Source organism: Sturnira hondurensis, unplaced genomic scaffold, assembly GCF_014824575.4.
Source record: "Sturnira hondurensis isolate 20B ecotype Veracruz unplaced genomic scaffold, ASM1482457v3 Scaffold0022977, whole genome shotgun sequence".
Lineage (NCBI taxonomy): Eukaryota > Metazoa > Chordata > Mammalia > Chiroptera > Phyllostomidae > Sturnira > Sturnira hondurensis.
The window spans coordinates 2557354-2572010 of NW_028095608.1; the positions used below are offsets into that span (position 1 = coordinate 2557354).

Here is a 14657-nt window from a genome sequence, read left to right on the forward strand (position 1 = left end):
AGTAAAAATCTAACCTCAAGGTGATCCATGTCATTTATCCTCATTCTTATTTTCTTTGCTTTAAAACAGTATCATTCTTTGTCTGTTGCTTATATCTTGAGACCTGTGATTGTTACTATTTTAATTAACTGCTTCATGCATGGCTCTACATCATTAATGTTTATTTCATTTTCAAAAGTTTCTAACCATGTACCATGTTCTAAGCTTCTTTATGCCAAGTAAAATTTCAGGGTACATGTATGTTTTTTAAATTTTTATTTTGTTAAATATTGATTGATATTTTTATAGAGGAAGAGAGAGAGAAACATCAATTTATGCGTAAGTGGATAGGACATCCGCTTACCTATGCATTCATTGGTTGCTCCTTGTGCATGCGCTGCCCAGGGAGTAGACTCGCCGCCGCCCTGGTGCTTCGGGACAGCGCTCCAGCCAACTGAGGTGCCCAGCCAGGGCCTGGCACTCATGTATTTTAAGTAATGAAATTGTGGTGATACAGCTTTAGTCTACTGTAATTTTCCAAACAGCCAATTATTTTCTTGTGCAAATTGGAATTCTTATCCAGTGTCTCAGTGCAGATAAGCTTCTTTGAAAGAGAGTTTGGTAACTGAAGTTATTTTCCACGCTGTGACTACTTTCTGGGTACCTACTCATTCTTAGCCAATTTTTCAAAGCTTAGAATTACGCAGGGGGATGAATGGTCAGACTTTTTTTTTCTTTTTGTGTGTGGGGGCTCTAATTGCTGCAGGGCATGGTTTAATAAGCTGTACTATTTCAAGGCATGAAACTGAAGTTTTGGGTTTTTTTTACCCTTATTGGTCTGTGTGTTGCTGTTGTAGTGAATCATGGTTCAGATCTTGATAAGGGAAGAGATTTAAAAATGATAATACACTTTTTATCAGAAAATGAGCAGTCAATTATGATATAATGTATTTTCATTACTCCTGTACTTTTAAAGCGTTTTAGTGTCATACAGCTCAGGGCTTTAATTGATTTGTGCATCAATTCTAAATTAATTTTACAATTTTATAGCATGCTACTAAGTATGGAAGAGAAACCTTAGTGATTTTCATTTGATATTAGATAAAAGCTTATTTTACAAAAGATCCTAATGTGTTATGTATATTTTAATTTTCCAAGTTTATTTTTGGTTAGAACAAAGTTTGATCTTACTGTATTGAACTATATAAAGTTAAAAAATTAATCTTTAATGGAAAGCTTTTGGAGTAGGCTTAAATTAAAGAGGGGTGAAATGTTTCTTAATTCTGACTGTTTGATTCTACCTGGAAAAACCCATCCTGCTTTTTAAACATTACTCATGCATATCAGCTTTGAAATTCAAATCTTTCTTTACAAAGGAAACTAATTTCTTTTGCATGAGCAGCTAGGGAAGTGTACATTGTCATTTCACTTATCTTTGTAGACACCAACCTACTACTAAGTTGCTGCAAATTTAATTTTGATGTTGCTAAGCAGCTTTTTCTAAATTTGAACTTTGGAAAGATGTTTATCTCCCTAAAGTTATGGAGTTGGGCTAGGCAAGCTCTAAATTTTCTGTCTGTATAAGAAGTGTTGGAAATACTGGTTTATAATTTATGCTGTGAAAATACTAGTAAGATTTTCTGGACCCCCAATATTTTTATTTAGCACAGTTTTATTTTGCGTTGCAGTCCATCCATTAGAGGGAAGGTGGTAAGGTATGTGAAGGGTTGAATACTATTTTATGAAGCGCAAAATAGCTACCACATGACCCCTATTGGAAAATAAAAACTGAGAGAAATCTGCTGCAGAAAAAGGATGTATTTCATTGAGCTAATTTTCACTTTTAGACTGCTAACATTTAGGGAGAAACCAGTGTCAGATTGCTCAAAGGGATGCTAGGTTTTGGGGAGAGAAAGGCTCTCTCTTAGATTGCAGAGAAGTTTTGATTACCCCCAGAAATGATACCCAAAATATGTAACACAGAGTGGCGCAAGCATCAGTTAGTGAGAGGATCTCGGGCAGCAGCAATGCTAGACACCAGGTCCCGGAGGGGGTTGGGTGGTCCGAGGCATGTGGGGCCGGCCAGGCTTAGACTGGACCCCAGCCGTTTACCAGGGTGCCAGATGTTCTTCCCTGTGCAGCCATCTGGAGCAGGGAGTGCAACAGGCTAGAGAGAGCGTGTGGTTCCACGTGATCAGTAGTACTGGGCATGTCTTTGACTCCGTGGGTGTCCACATCCCTGTTCCTGGTGCCTCTCCTTCGAATTCACTGTGGGGATCCCATGGCCAATCACTTTGTAATTAAGTTGCTGTCTCCAGTTTAGTAAATTTTATGCTGTAGATTTGCTTAAAGATCCACCTTTACTGGAATGAAATATGTCAGCAGAGGGATGCCAATTTCCATGAAATCACTTCTTTCCTTGTAAGTTAACGGTGTATCAAAAACATTCTTCCATCAGTTTCCCAGATGGGAGGGTGGGGTCCAGGGACCGGGTGAAACCGGTGAAGGGTCAAGAAGTGCAAATTGGCAGCTGAAACCAGTCACGGGTTGTGAAGTGCAACCTAGAGAATAGGGTCAGTAGTGTTCCGACCACTGTGTGTGGTCTCAGGCGGTGCTAGACGTCTGCAGATGTCTGACCACTATGCTGGGGCACTGGAACTACTGCAATACTGTCAAGTGTAATAGAAAAATTAAAATCGATAGAAAACATGTGTCACCTGGTTCCCTGACTCTTTCATAATTAGCTTTTTTAATGAAACCTTTTTATTTTTTAAAAATAGGTCTTTCTAAATTCCTAATGTCATTAAGTAAATTAATTAATACTGATACCATTTCCTGTCCAAAGTGCTGTCATGTGCACACAGCAATACAAACTTACGTGACAATGATAAGGAAACATTTTTATCTAGGACCATGCATTTTTGTGGTTGTGTCGTTTTGCTCATATTCTTGGGTCCCACGGAATAAATGTTTGCATGAGGGAGGGGTGGCTGTGTGGGGCTGGTTATTACTTTGAGTTTTCTGCAATAATCTTAATAATTCATATAGTAGTTCTGTAATAATTTGTAAGGCAAGTAGAATTATTTGAACCATTAATATAAAAATCATTTAAAAATTTTCCTCCAAGGAACACTATGACCTCATTAGGTTATTCTTTAGAATTTTAATAGAAAACAGTACTCACTAGGAAGACACTGAATAACATGTCCAGAGAGATTTTTAAATGAATTTTATGTTTTAATTTATGAAAATGGTTTGTTATTTTGTATGGAATTTTAGGAATGTTTCATCTGTATAAATTACACATATATTCTATCTTGTAATTAAAGGTACAGCATACTGCAGTGTTTTAGTTACTAATAGAGAAACACATCAAACACATACAAGTCCAGTATTTATGAAAATAAAATTGTAGCATGTGGGGCATTGCCCACACAGCCGCGCTGTCCTTCGAACAAGCCCCTGTGCTCTGAGAGTACTCAAAAATGCATAAGAAGCAACCAACTCAATTCACTGGTAGATGAATTATTTATAAATACATTTTTTAAAACACTGAGGCACCATAAATGAGTTTTTAAAAAATACATTTATCAAACATTGAAGCACCAATTTCAAGCAAGTAATTGCAGTGAAAATAATTTTGCACAGACGCAGGAGCGGAAGATGAAGTTCAAGCTCTGCTATTTTTCCTTGTGGGGAAGCACATGGATTCTAGAGCCAATGCCTTAAGCAAACTTAGTTCCTGGTGATCTTAGACAAGCTGTTCAACCAGCATGTGACTCCATACCCTCATTTGTAGTTGGGGGAGGTGACAGTGTCTCCACCGCAGTTTTACTGTGAGAGTTCAAGAGTCACGATGGCTTGAATGTGCACAGGAGGCACGTCAGCTGTGCCACTCTCAGGGTGGTGGCTTGTTGGGTTTGCCTTTGGGTTTGCCTCCACACCTCCTCCCAGCCTGCCTTTTCTGGAGAAAACCCCAATAAACCTTGGGGCAAGTATTAAATTAAAAACCAACAAACACAATAAAACCCCTACTTACCTGGAGGCTCTAGAGAGTTCAACAAAACCAGGCAGTTTCTGTAGGAGAGACTCTGGGAAAATGGGATTGGTATAGATGAGTTTCTATTTTAAGACTTTGAGCCTAAAGTGGATGAAGTGAGTGCTGTGTGGTAGCTAAAATGCTGGGAGAACACGCACAATTTCTCTGAAGGTAGAATCTAAGGTCTTTGGAAAGTGAAGGAGTAATCTTGGAAAGGAGAAGCCTGGAGAGGGGAGCCCAGAGTTTGTGCCTAAACCCTGCCCAAGTCTCCGGCTGATGCTTAAACCGTGTGTGTGTGTGTGCGCGTGCGTGCGTGCGCGTGCGTGCACGGCACTTCAGTCATTGTTACTGAGGACAACTCTGAACCGAGATTTGTGCAGTTTCCAGCTGGCGTCCCAGCAAGTTACTTGCCTGTTAAAGCAAATCCACCAACATTCTTAGGAGGCATACAACACGATCCCACATAGAGAAAGTGCAACAGGACAGGCCACAGTCCAAGAACCATGCGAGCGTGACCCCACGTGCAGAGAAGAGACAGCCAGGAAGGTGATCCTAGCAGTCTGGGACTTAGGGCAGTTACAGCAATGATAAATGAATAAAGCAAAGTATGTTTATGGTAAAGAAACATATTCACGTACTCAATATGGAAAAATTATTCAAAGAAACAAAATGGAATTTCTAGACCAGAGAGCTGGAGTCCCTGACTGGGTCATGTAGAACTGGCTCCTGTTCTCGGGGCCCTAAGGTCTGTGCTTTGAGCTCTTCGCTATGAGTGACCTGTGACAAGAGGAGAAGAGCCAGTCGGGCAGCCTGGGGTGTCATTGCTGACTCAGTGGGAGGAAGGGGGGCCCCAGGGGAGATGTCTGAGAGCTTGGAGGAGAACAGAGGGCATCATCAGAGAAGCTGCCTACATTCGATTCATTTTATTTATTTTTTGCTCACCCAAGGACATTTTTTAAATTGATTTTAGAGCAAGAGAGAGAAACATTGATGGGGAAGAAACATTGATCAGTTGCCTTCTTGTATGTGCCCCAATGGGGCATCGAACCTGCAACCCAGGCATGTGCCCTGGCTGGAAATTGAACCCATAACCTTTTGATCTACAGGATGATGCTCCAACCAACTGAGCCACACTGGCCAGGCAGGGCTAAAAATTTACTCTCTTACAGTCCTCAAAGTCAGAAATCTAAAATCAGTCTCACTGGGCCAGAATTAAGGTGGCAGCAGGACTGCGTTTCTTCTAGGCTCTTGGGGAGCCTGGGTTCCTGGCCGTGTCTAGGTCACATTCTTGGCTCTCTGCCCGTCCTCAGTCTTGAGAACCAGCAACACGCTATGTGCAGCATATCCACAAATTAGGGGGCAGGACAGGTGAGGTTCCGGGTGCCACTAATTGGCTCATTCCTTGTGGAAGTACAGAGTTTCAGTAGATGTTACTGATGAGATTAGATAAAAATCAGAGAAATCTAGTTGCATAAGGATTGAAAAGTGTACTTGGTTTGGCAGGAGCCTGGTTTTCCTGTAAACCAATCGATCTTGATTTCAGTCTGCTTCTGTGTACAATTCATGGAGTCATACACACTTTGCACTTGAAAGACTTTATTTTCTGGAGTTTTTAGTATTTATTGGTAGTTCCAAAAGTGGATCTGAATGTTTCTGTTGTACCCATATTTTTCTGGTGTTTCGCCTTCTGTCCAGGGCGCTGCATCTGAAAGACTTGCTTGTAAAAGCCCCTGGGCAGGCAGGCCAAGGATCTGGAATTTAGAGAGCTAATGTCCTGTCCCCCTGGCTGAGTTTGTATTGATTGTTTCCCTTCATTAAAGTGAGTTGAAACAACAAAACAAACAAGCAAGCAAAATGTAACCAAAGACACTGAAATACAGAACGTGCTGACAGGGTCCAGAGGAGAGAGGGGAGAGAATCACAGGGGAAAAGGGGAAGGACTCACATGAACAAGTATAAAGGACACATGGACAATAACTAAGGTGGGGGGCAGAGATGGGAGGGAGGTGGGGAACACTGGGGAGGGCAGGGCTGGGAATACAAGAAAGAAAACTGTACTTGAACAAGAGTTAAATAAAAAAAATAAAGTTATACACACAAAAATAAAGTGAGTTGGGGCAGTGTGGAGGAAAGAGGAAGTATAAATAGATTGGGTGCAGAACTGGAGTTAAAGCAAGTCTCTGGGCTGGCTGGGTGAATGCCTCATCCACTTTCAGCACGTTCTTGCTCTGCACACCTCAAGTCTCCATTAAAATACAGTTACACAGTGGTTGTGTAAAACAGTGATTATGCTTATAAATGCCGTCAGGACAGTGGATATCTGCCTCTCCAGAGACCAGACCAAAGACCAAAGAACTACTGTTTAGTAAAGTAAGGTAATACCACACAATGTTCACTTGCATTTCAGCAAATGCCTGCCTGGGATAGGTAGGGACTCTCAATCAATCAATCACTCATTGGGTCTTTGTTTGATTAATGGTATTGTTAAAAGTAATTAGTGTCCTGGCTGGTGTGGCTCAGTGGATTGAGTGCTGGCCTGCAAACCAGAGGGTCATCAGTTCAATTTCCAGTCAGGGCACATGCCTGGGTTGCAGGCCAGGCCCCCAGTATGGGGTGCACAAGAGGCAACCACAGATTGATGTTTCTCTCCCCCTCTTCCTCCTTCCCTTCTCCTCTCTCTAAAAATAAATAAAAGAATATTTTTAAAAAGTAATTATGCCTACTATGAGTCCAATATAAAATTATACTTAAATTTCAGTTTAAATTCAAGAACACTTTCAGTCTTTGTTCTCATAACAATAATGTAGGAAAGCATAAATGGAAAATACATCCCTCATAACCTTCCTTTTCCCAGTGATAACCACAGCTAAAAAATTGGCTTAGATTCATCTAGAACATCTTTCAGAAGAAGAGTTTTGAAACTGGAGGACAACCAAGTTCTGGGCTTGTCTGCCTGTCACCACTCAGCTGAAAGCAGAGACAGGGACTGGATTATGGTGGAGCTTTCGTTAATGTCAGAGGCCTGCAGTCCGAGAAGTTGGTGGGTTAAAACCCTAACATCCGCCTTCCCTTGAGCTTTCAGAAGCAAGTTTGTATCGGGGAAATGTGGGGATTCGGGAGGGAGAGTTCCCAGGGGCACCCACGTGCAGAGGTGCTGTTTCCCTTGGGAGAGGGAGTGGACAGGGAGTCACGTAGCCTCTCCCAGGCTCGCTCCTTGTGTGCAGATGCTGTCTCTCCTTTGCCATTGGTGTTAGCATCCGTCTCTTTCTAGGACACCTGTGGTTCATGGCCAGGGAGGCTGTGTACTCTCTGGTCAGGGAGGAGAGGCATAGGCCACTGGCTCTCAAGTGTCCTTGGTTAGAGGAGCTAAGGTCTTTGCAGCACACCAGCTGGCTGTGAGTTGCTCAAACTGCTTGGCCTTGTTTAATTTCTTATTTCAGTTTCCCCATTCCACTTGGCCAGGAATTTTCCTAGCCTCTTACTGTCCTGCCTCAGTGTTACACAATGACATCATATTATAGACTGTTGTGCTATCTTCCCCAACTTAACCATATATTCGATTTAAAAAAATCAGGACACTAAAAGCCCAGAGGATGCGAATCCCATTGTGACCGAAGAGCCTGGTTCTGCCTCTCTTCACCTCTCTTCTGTGTTCTCTGTGCTGCCGGCTTGGTTCTCACTCATGACTGCAGTGTGGCCGCTGCAGTTTCAGGGATGAGATCCAAATTAAAACCATCCATAGGCACGAGAAGAAACTGACTTTCTTACTTTTGTTTTTGGGAGAAAGGAGCTTTCCCCAGGATTCTGCTGGTTGGTGCCCCCTCATGCCCACTGCAGCATGCTCACGCCTGAGTCATTTACTGGCATGGGAGACAGGTGCCACACCGACCCAGAGCTTGGGGAGGGAGGGGACCGGATGCTCTGCAAAAGCAGGCGCTCTTGGGTTTTTTTTTTTAAGAAGAAAGATGGTTACATGTGTACATGAATGTTGGGCAATTTCTAGCACCAAGTGCTATGGTACAAAGCATTCATGGAGTTAACATCCTTATGCCTGAATGGAGTTACTTACTCAGCTTTGGGAGCCTCCAGGTTCCCGTGCCAGTCGAGGTCCAGCAAGTTACATCCTTATCTAGGGAAAGAGTCTGTGTCCAGTTGTCTCCACAGCAGGGAAATGGGAAACCTCTGTCCCTTCTTCACTCACCTGAGTCATGTGATGTTCCAAAACAGGGGGCTGCGTTCTGTCGTGAATTCTGGGCTGGAGACGCAGAGATGGGTGAGAATGCACCCTCGCTTAGCAATGTTTTAGTGAAGTGTAAAGGCAAATGAATAATTGTAATGGGGGTGAAACATGCTTCGATAGTTCAATGAGAGTGCAGAGGAGGGAGCTCTAATTATTCATCCAACTGCTTCTTCCCCCACCCCCCACACAAAGGTATACATCCCGTCCCAAATGGGTGGCGTCCTAGTGGGTCCAGAGATGGAAAAGTTCTGTTTCTGTAAGAGGTACAATGGACTAGTCTGTGTTGTGGACATGGTGATGTCACTAGCTATCATACTGAAACCTCACTTCTCAAATAGCTGTTGTAACTTAGCATTTATGCCTAGAGGCTGGGGTCTGCTCCCCGGGCTGTTCAGGAGCGCCCCTGGTGGCAGAATAGGAACACTGCTTTGGGAACTGAGCCATGATGCTAATCAGTTAACATGTCTACTAACTTGACAGGGTCGTTAGCATGATGGCCAAAGCCTCTGCATGTAATCACATACCTGCCCTTCACTGTGAAATCGGTGCGTGATTTAAGAGGTGGATGTGGTGATAATCTCCAACAGGGCTTGTGGCCAAAATCAGTCACTGAGCAGTAGTTTTCGCCGACCACTTACGTGAACGTGGGCCTTTGTCTGAGGTTGGAACATCCATCTTTTCCCATCATTGTCTTTCTGTCTCTAGAAGGACTACTTTCTACTCTGACGCTGTTTGAGAAGGACTACTTTCTACTCTGACTCCTGTTTTCTTTGGTGAGATGTCTATTCTGGTATTTTGCTGAGTTTTAAATTAGGTTATCTTCCATTGTTGAGTTTTAAGAGTTCTTTGCGTATCCTGGACACCAGTCCTTTATCAGATGTGTGTTTTATAAAGCTTTTCTCAGTTGTGGCTCATCTTACCATTCAACTAACAGCCCCTTTCTCAAGCAGAAGATTTGATTATAATGAATCCTAACTTATTAATTTTTCTTTCATGGATCATCCATTTGGTGTTCTATCTAAAAAGTCATCACCAACTCAAGGTCACCTAGATTTTACCCTGTGTTATCTTTTAGGAGTTTTATATTTTTGTGCGCTCCTTTAAGTCTGTGGTCCATTTTGAATTACTTTTTGCTAAGGGTTGAGATCCGTGTGTAGATTCATTTTCTTTGCATGAGGAGGATCAGTTCCAGCACCATTTGGCGACAGAGACTGTTTTCCATCGAATTGCTTTTGCTCCTTTGTCAGAGATCAGTCAGCTGTATTTGTATCCTTTTCTGGGCTCTGTCCTGCTCCCCTGATGTAGTTGTCTATTTTTCTCCAGTGCTGAATGTGCTGGTCAGGGAGATTTGCAGAGAGTCATGATGGTGGGATTGTCAGCCGCCTCCTCTCCGGGTTGGCTTTTCTCAGTCACCTGCCTTCCAGTGTAAAGTTAGAAACAATTTGTCAATATCCACAAGATAACTTGTTGGATTTTGATTGGGATTGCATCAGATCATTCTGTGAAAATTACTATCTTGCCCTGGCTGGTGTGGCTCAGTGGGTTGTAACGTCATCCCATTGGATTCCTGGTCAAGGCACATGCCTGGATTGTGGGTTCCCAGGCGGGGCCCAAATGAAGATGGTCCCTGGTCAGGGCATGTGTGTGAGGCACCTGATCGATGTTTCTCATGTTTCTCTCCCTTTCTGTCTCCTTCCCTTCCTCTCTCTAAAATCGGTAGGCATGTCCCCAGGTGATGATAAAAAATAAAAATAAAATTACAGTCTTCCCCTTTTCACCCATCACTTTTAAAAAAATTTATCTTTAGAGGGGAAGGGAAGAAGAGAGGGAAAGAAGTACCAATGTATGGTTGCCTTTCGTGTGTCTCCTGCTGGGAACTGGCCTGCAACCCAGGCATATGCCCTGACTGGGAATCGAACCGCAATCATGTGGTTCGCAGGCCCGCTCTCGATCCACTGAACTACACCAGCCAGGGCCAATCACTTTTTAAAATAGGGAATAGATCTGGAATTTATTTGACTTTATTATTATATGAAGTTTATTCTTGTTCCTAGTAGTCCCGTCTAGCATTTTTTTAAGATTAGATCTGAATTGTTTTTTCCAACAGCACAGTGGTGGTTGCTGCCTTACTCACTGTCCCACTTCTCCAGTGGCACACTCAGTGTGGACACCAGCAGGTGGCGCTCCAACCGAAGAGTGCCACAGCGCCATCTGCGAATGTGCCCACACGGCACTGGTTAGTCACTGTGCTTTAGAAATGTTTAAACATTTAATAGGGCCAGTTCCACCTCATTGTTGTTTCCCCTCACAAATTGTCCATTCTCTTTTTAACTATTTTCCCCAAATAAATTTACTTGTTGTATCTTAATGCTAATGTGAATTTCAATGGCACTTATGTGGACGAGAACTACGATGTTATTTGCTAACTACTCATCCATCTCAATTCATCAACATTGAAGTTTATGCAGGAGACATTTAAACATGCTGTGTGCTTAGAAAAAGGAGGCATTGGTAATTTTAAGTTCAAAAGTGTACATATATGTTCCTGAGGATTGGGACAAATTCAGAGCAATTTAAAAAGTGTGACACAAACTGTTCCTGTTTTAAATTGGGAATAATTTAGGAAGCAGATCTTATTCTCCTACTGTTTAGTTTAAATTTTAAAAGAAAAACCTTAAAGTTCTGAATGAAAATTCTAAATATTTTCCATTAGTTAGGTCAAATGCATCAGTGTGGGAGATTGCAAGTTTTCTTTGGCTTTTTATTTTTAGGTTAACGTTGATCCACCTACCCCGAGAGGTATTAATTAGGTATTAATTAAAAAATAAAAAAATAAATTAATGAATCCAAAAAATGTAAGGGTTTTGTCCGATTAATACAAAAATCAGAATCAAGACAGGAAATTGGGCTAGAATATAATTTAGTGAATTGCTGGACTTAACTTTTGTGACTTCATTGACTTAATTAAATTGATGGTGCTTTTTTCCCCACAGAAACCCTTTGTGATCTCATGTAGTTTAAAATATGAATCACATTTTCTATTACGTGGAGAGTTGCTGTTCTTCTTATAATTTCCCCAGCATTAATAATACATCTCTTCTCCTAATTTAATGTGTCGTAGTTTCCTTTAAATCACTGCCATCTGGAAGCATTTAGATAGGTTTATCAGTTTGAGGTCCAGTGAATTCTTAACTCTGTGTTTTTAAATTTATCTAAAATGAGGAGAGAATAGAAATGGAGAGGAAGGAGGAAGGCCCTGGCTCACTGACAAGACGAGGAGTCTCAGAAAAGAGAGCAGGTGTGCGGAGCGCGGTGCCACGCCTCCGTCATGGGTCCTCAGCACACGTCAGGTTCCCCCATGTCAGGAACTCAGGGCTTGCTTGTTAAAATGTAACTGACACATCTCAATGCCACTGTTTTAATAAAAGTGCATTATGTGGATTTATTTTAGTCCTTGTTAAATGACATTACTAGTTGTTTCTTTGAAAAGACCAATAAAATTGATGACCCTGTAAAAGACTGGAAACAAAGAAAAGGAGAGACTATAAAATTAACAATATTAGCAATGAAAAAGAGGAAATCATTGTGAAACTTTCAGACAATTAGAAAATAGAGACTATATTGAGTAACTTTATTCCAATTAATTTAAAATTTCCCAGACAATACAGTTTTAGATTTATTATTATGTGAAGTTTATTATTGTTTTTAGAAAAATATAATTTATATTTCCTTATATAATAAGTGGAAAATTTAAACTGTCTTATCTGTTATAGGCATTGAATTGGTAAGTAAAAGCATTTTCACACAAAAAAAATCCTCACTGGTTAATTCAACCAAATATTTGAGGAAATAATAATACCAGCCTTTCAGAACACTCTCACCTAATTTTATGAGACCAACGTAACCCTGACCTTAGACCATGACAAGGACTGTGAGAAAAAGTCACAGACTAATATTCACCAGGGTGACAGATGTGAAATCCTCCGCAGATTACTAGCAGATCCAATCCGTGGACATTTAAACTCATAGAACATTATAGCCAAGTTGGGGTGCAAATCCCCTTAATGTAGTTACAAAGTCAATTAATGTCTTTCACTATATGAAGAGAGAAAAGGAGGAAATTATATATTTTAACAGATACTTAAAAATTTAAGAATGAAACATTATAAAGCTAATACATTTGTAATGCAAAGAAGCTTTTTCAGTCTGATAGAGACAACAGTAAATTTTCAAAATCCCGAATTACTTCAGCTGTGTTCCATACATGTGGCAAAAGTCGCCACCAGTAGGATTAGTGAGTGAATTCAGCACAGTCACTGGTCAAGACAAATTTTCAGTTACATGTGTATGAATTAGCGAAAAGCAGTTACAAAGTAAAATTTTCTAAGTGAACCCAAGCCAGCATGAGGGAACATTAGTATAATGAACATGAGAGAAGACCAAGGAAGAGAAAGGAGGAATCCACACCGTCCCCGGCCTGGACGGCCGAGCACTAGAGCCATGGTCGTTCTGCACGCTGATCTGCAGACCAGGGCAGAGTCTGTCACGCTCTCAGCAGGGTTCCTCTCTGTGTGGATGGGGGTTTGTAAGTTGATTCTGAACATTACAGGAAAGGGAGAGGGCCAGGGTTAGCAAATACAGTGTTGAAGAAAGAGCACAGCTGTGGCCTTCGACCACCAGATGTCAAGGCTTATTTTGATGTTATAACAATTACGAGAGTGCAGTGTTAGTAGAGATGTAGAAACATAGGCCAGAATAGACCAGCGTTCGTGAACAGATCCAGACATTAGTGACGTGGTTTGTGATGTGGCTGGTGTGCATGCAGCCCAGAGGGGAGAGGACGGGCTTGTAAAAGCTGCTGGGTCACTGAGTGACTAGGTGGGAGGAAAGAAAGAGTTAGTGCCAAGTAGGTTCTAGCTCTCAGGTGAACAGTAAGATAATACATTTTCCAGAAAGTAGTGTGGGAGGATCTCTTCATGACAAAAAACACCAGGCATGTAGGAAAAGGTGGATAGACTGTACTATGATTAAGAACATGTCATTGGAGTTAGCAGTAGGAGACTGAAAAGACACAAACTAGGAGTAGAATACTGGGAAAATATGAGCAATTCTGACAGATTAGTAAGCAAAAAGATGGGCAACCTAATAGGAAAACATGGATAAAAGACTTGAACAAAATACTTTAAAACAGCAGATGCTGAAATAGCTAAAAGTGTGTGAAATGGTGCTTTATCCTAGCAGTTGTCAGAGAATTGTGCATTAGAACTGTGTTAGGGGACTGCACACTCATCAGAGGAGCCCGGATTAAAAGGACTAGTGACTCCCAGTAGTAGGTAGGATGCTGATGACAGTATAAATTTGTACCACCACTTTGAGAATTTCTTTGGCAGTATCTGCTACAGCTAAATATTTATAAACCCATCTCCAAGTAGTTCTACCCTGGTATATATTCAGTAGAAATACATTTATATATTCTCCAAAAGATGTGTACAGGAATGTGCACTAGAGAGTTACTTGTGTCAGCCCCTAGCAGGGAACACCCGAAAGGTTCCCCCATTGAGTGGGTAAAGGAACCGCAGTGTTCCTGTACAGTGGGAGGGGGAGGGAAGATGAATTAGTTACGACTGTGTGTGAGACCACATGGGTCTTGTCAATGTGATGTCAGATAAGAAGAGAATATAGTTTGTATTTCTAAAATCCAAAAAGAAAAAAACAAATTAATGGTGATGAATCATGGTTACCTTAGGGGAGGGCATGAAGGTGGCCTTTAGATCTTGGTGTTGATTACATGAGTTTGTGTACTTGGTAAATTTTAGCAAGCTCTAAAGAGGAGCAGTGGAGCCCTGGTTGGTGTAGCTCAGTGGATTGAGCACAGGCCTGCGAACCAGAGGATTGTGGTTCGATTCCCAGTCAGGGCACATGCCTGGGTTGCAGGCCAGTTCCCTGCAGGCCAACTCCCAGCAGGGGATGCACGAAAGGCAACCATACATTGATGTCTCTCTCCTTCTCTCCTTCCCTTCTAAAGATATATAAATAAATAAAATTAAAAAAAATAAAGAGGAGCAGTGGAGAATTATTTATAGGATGGAGTGTTTTTTTCTTTAATGTATTATTTAAAGAAAATTAACAGCAGGGTTTTTGACTGTAGGCATGCATTAAATATTTTAATTAGTTGTGTATGCCTTCATATTAAAAACTTTACATTCATGATGGGTGTTTTATTGCTGTGATGTAATTATGTGGAAATGTATCTATGCAAAATACTAAACGTGCTGTTTGAACAGTGAAACAAAATAACATCTTTGGTGTTATGAGTCTCTAGGTGCATTTTACATTCTCTTATCTCAACGATAACACATTGCGTTAGGAGGCACTTACCATCAAATAGGCCGCGGAGCA

General features: G+C 41.4%; 1 protein-coding gene across 1 annotated transcript in view; it reads left to right on the plus strand.

Annotated features, from left to right (window-relative positions):
- Positions 1–14657, plus strand: part of RYR2 (ryanodine receptor 2) — a 389249-nt gene that overhangs the window by 46719 nt on the left and 327873 nt on the right. The window lies entirely within an intron of this gene.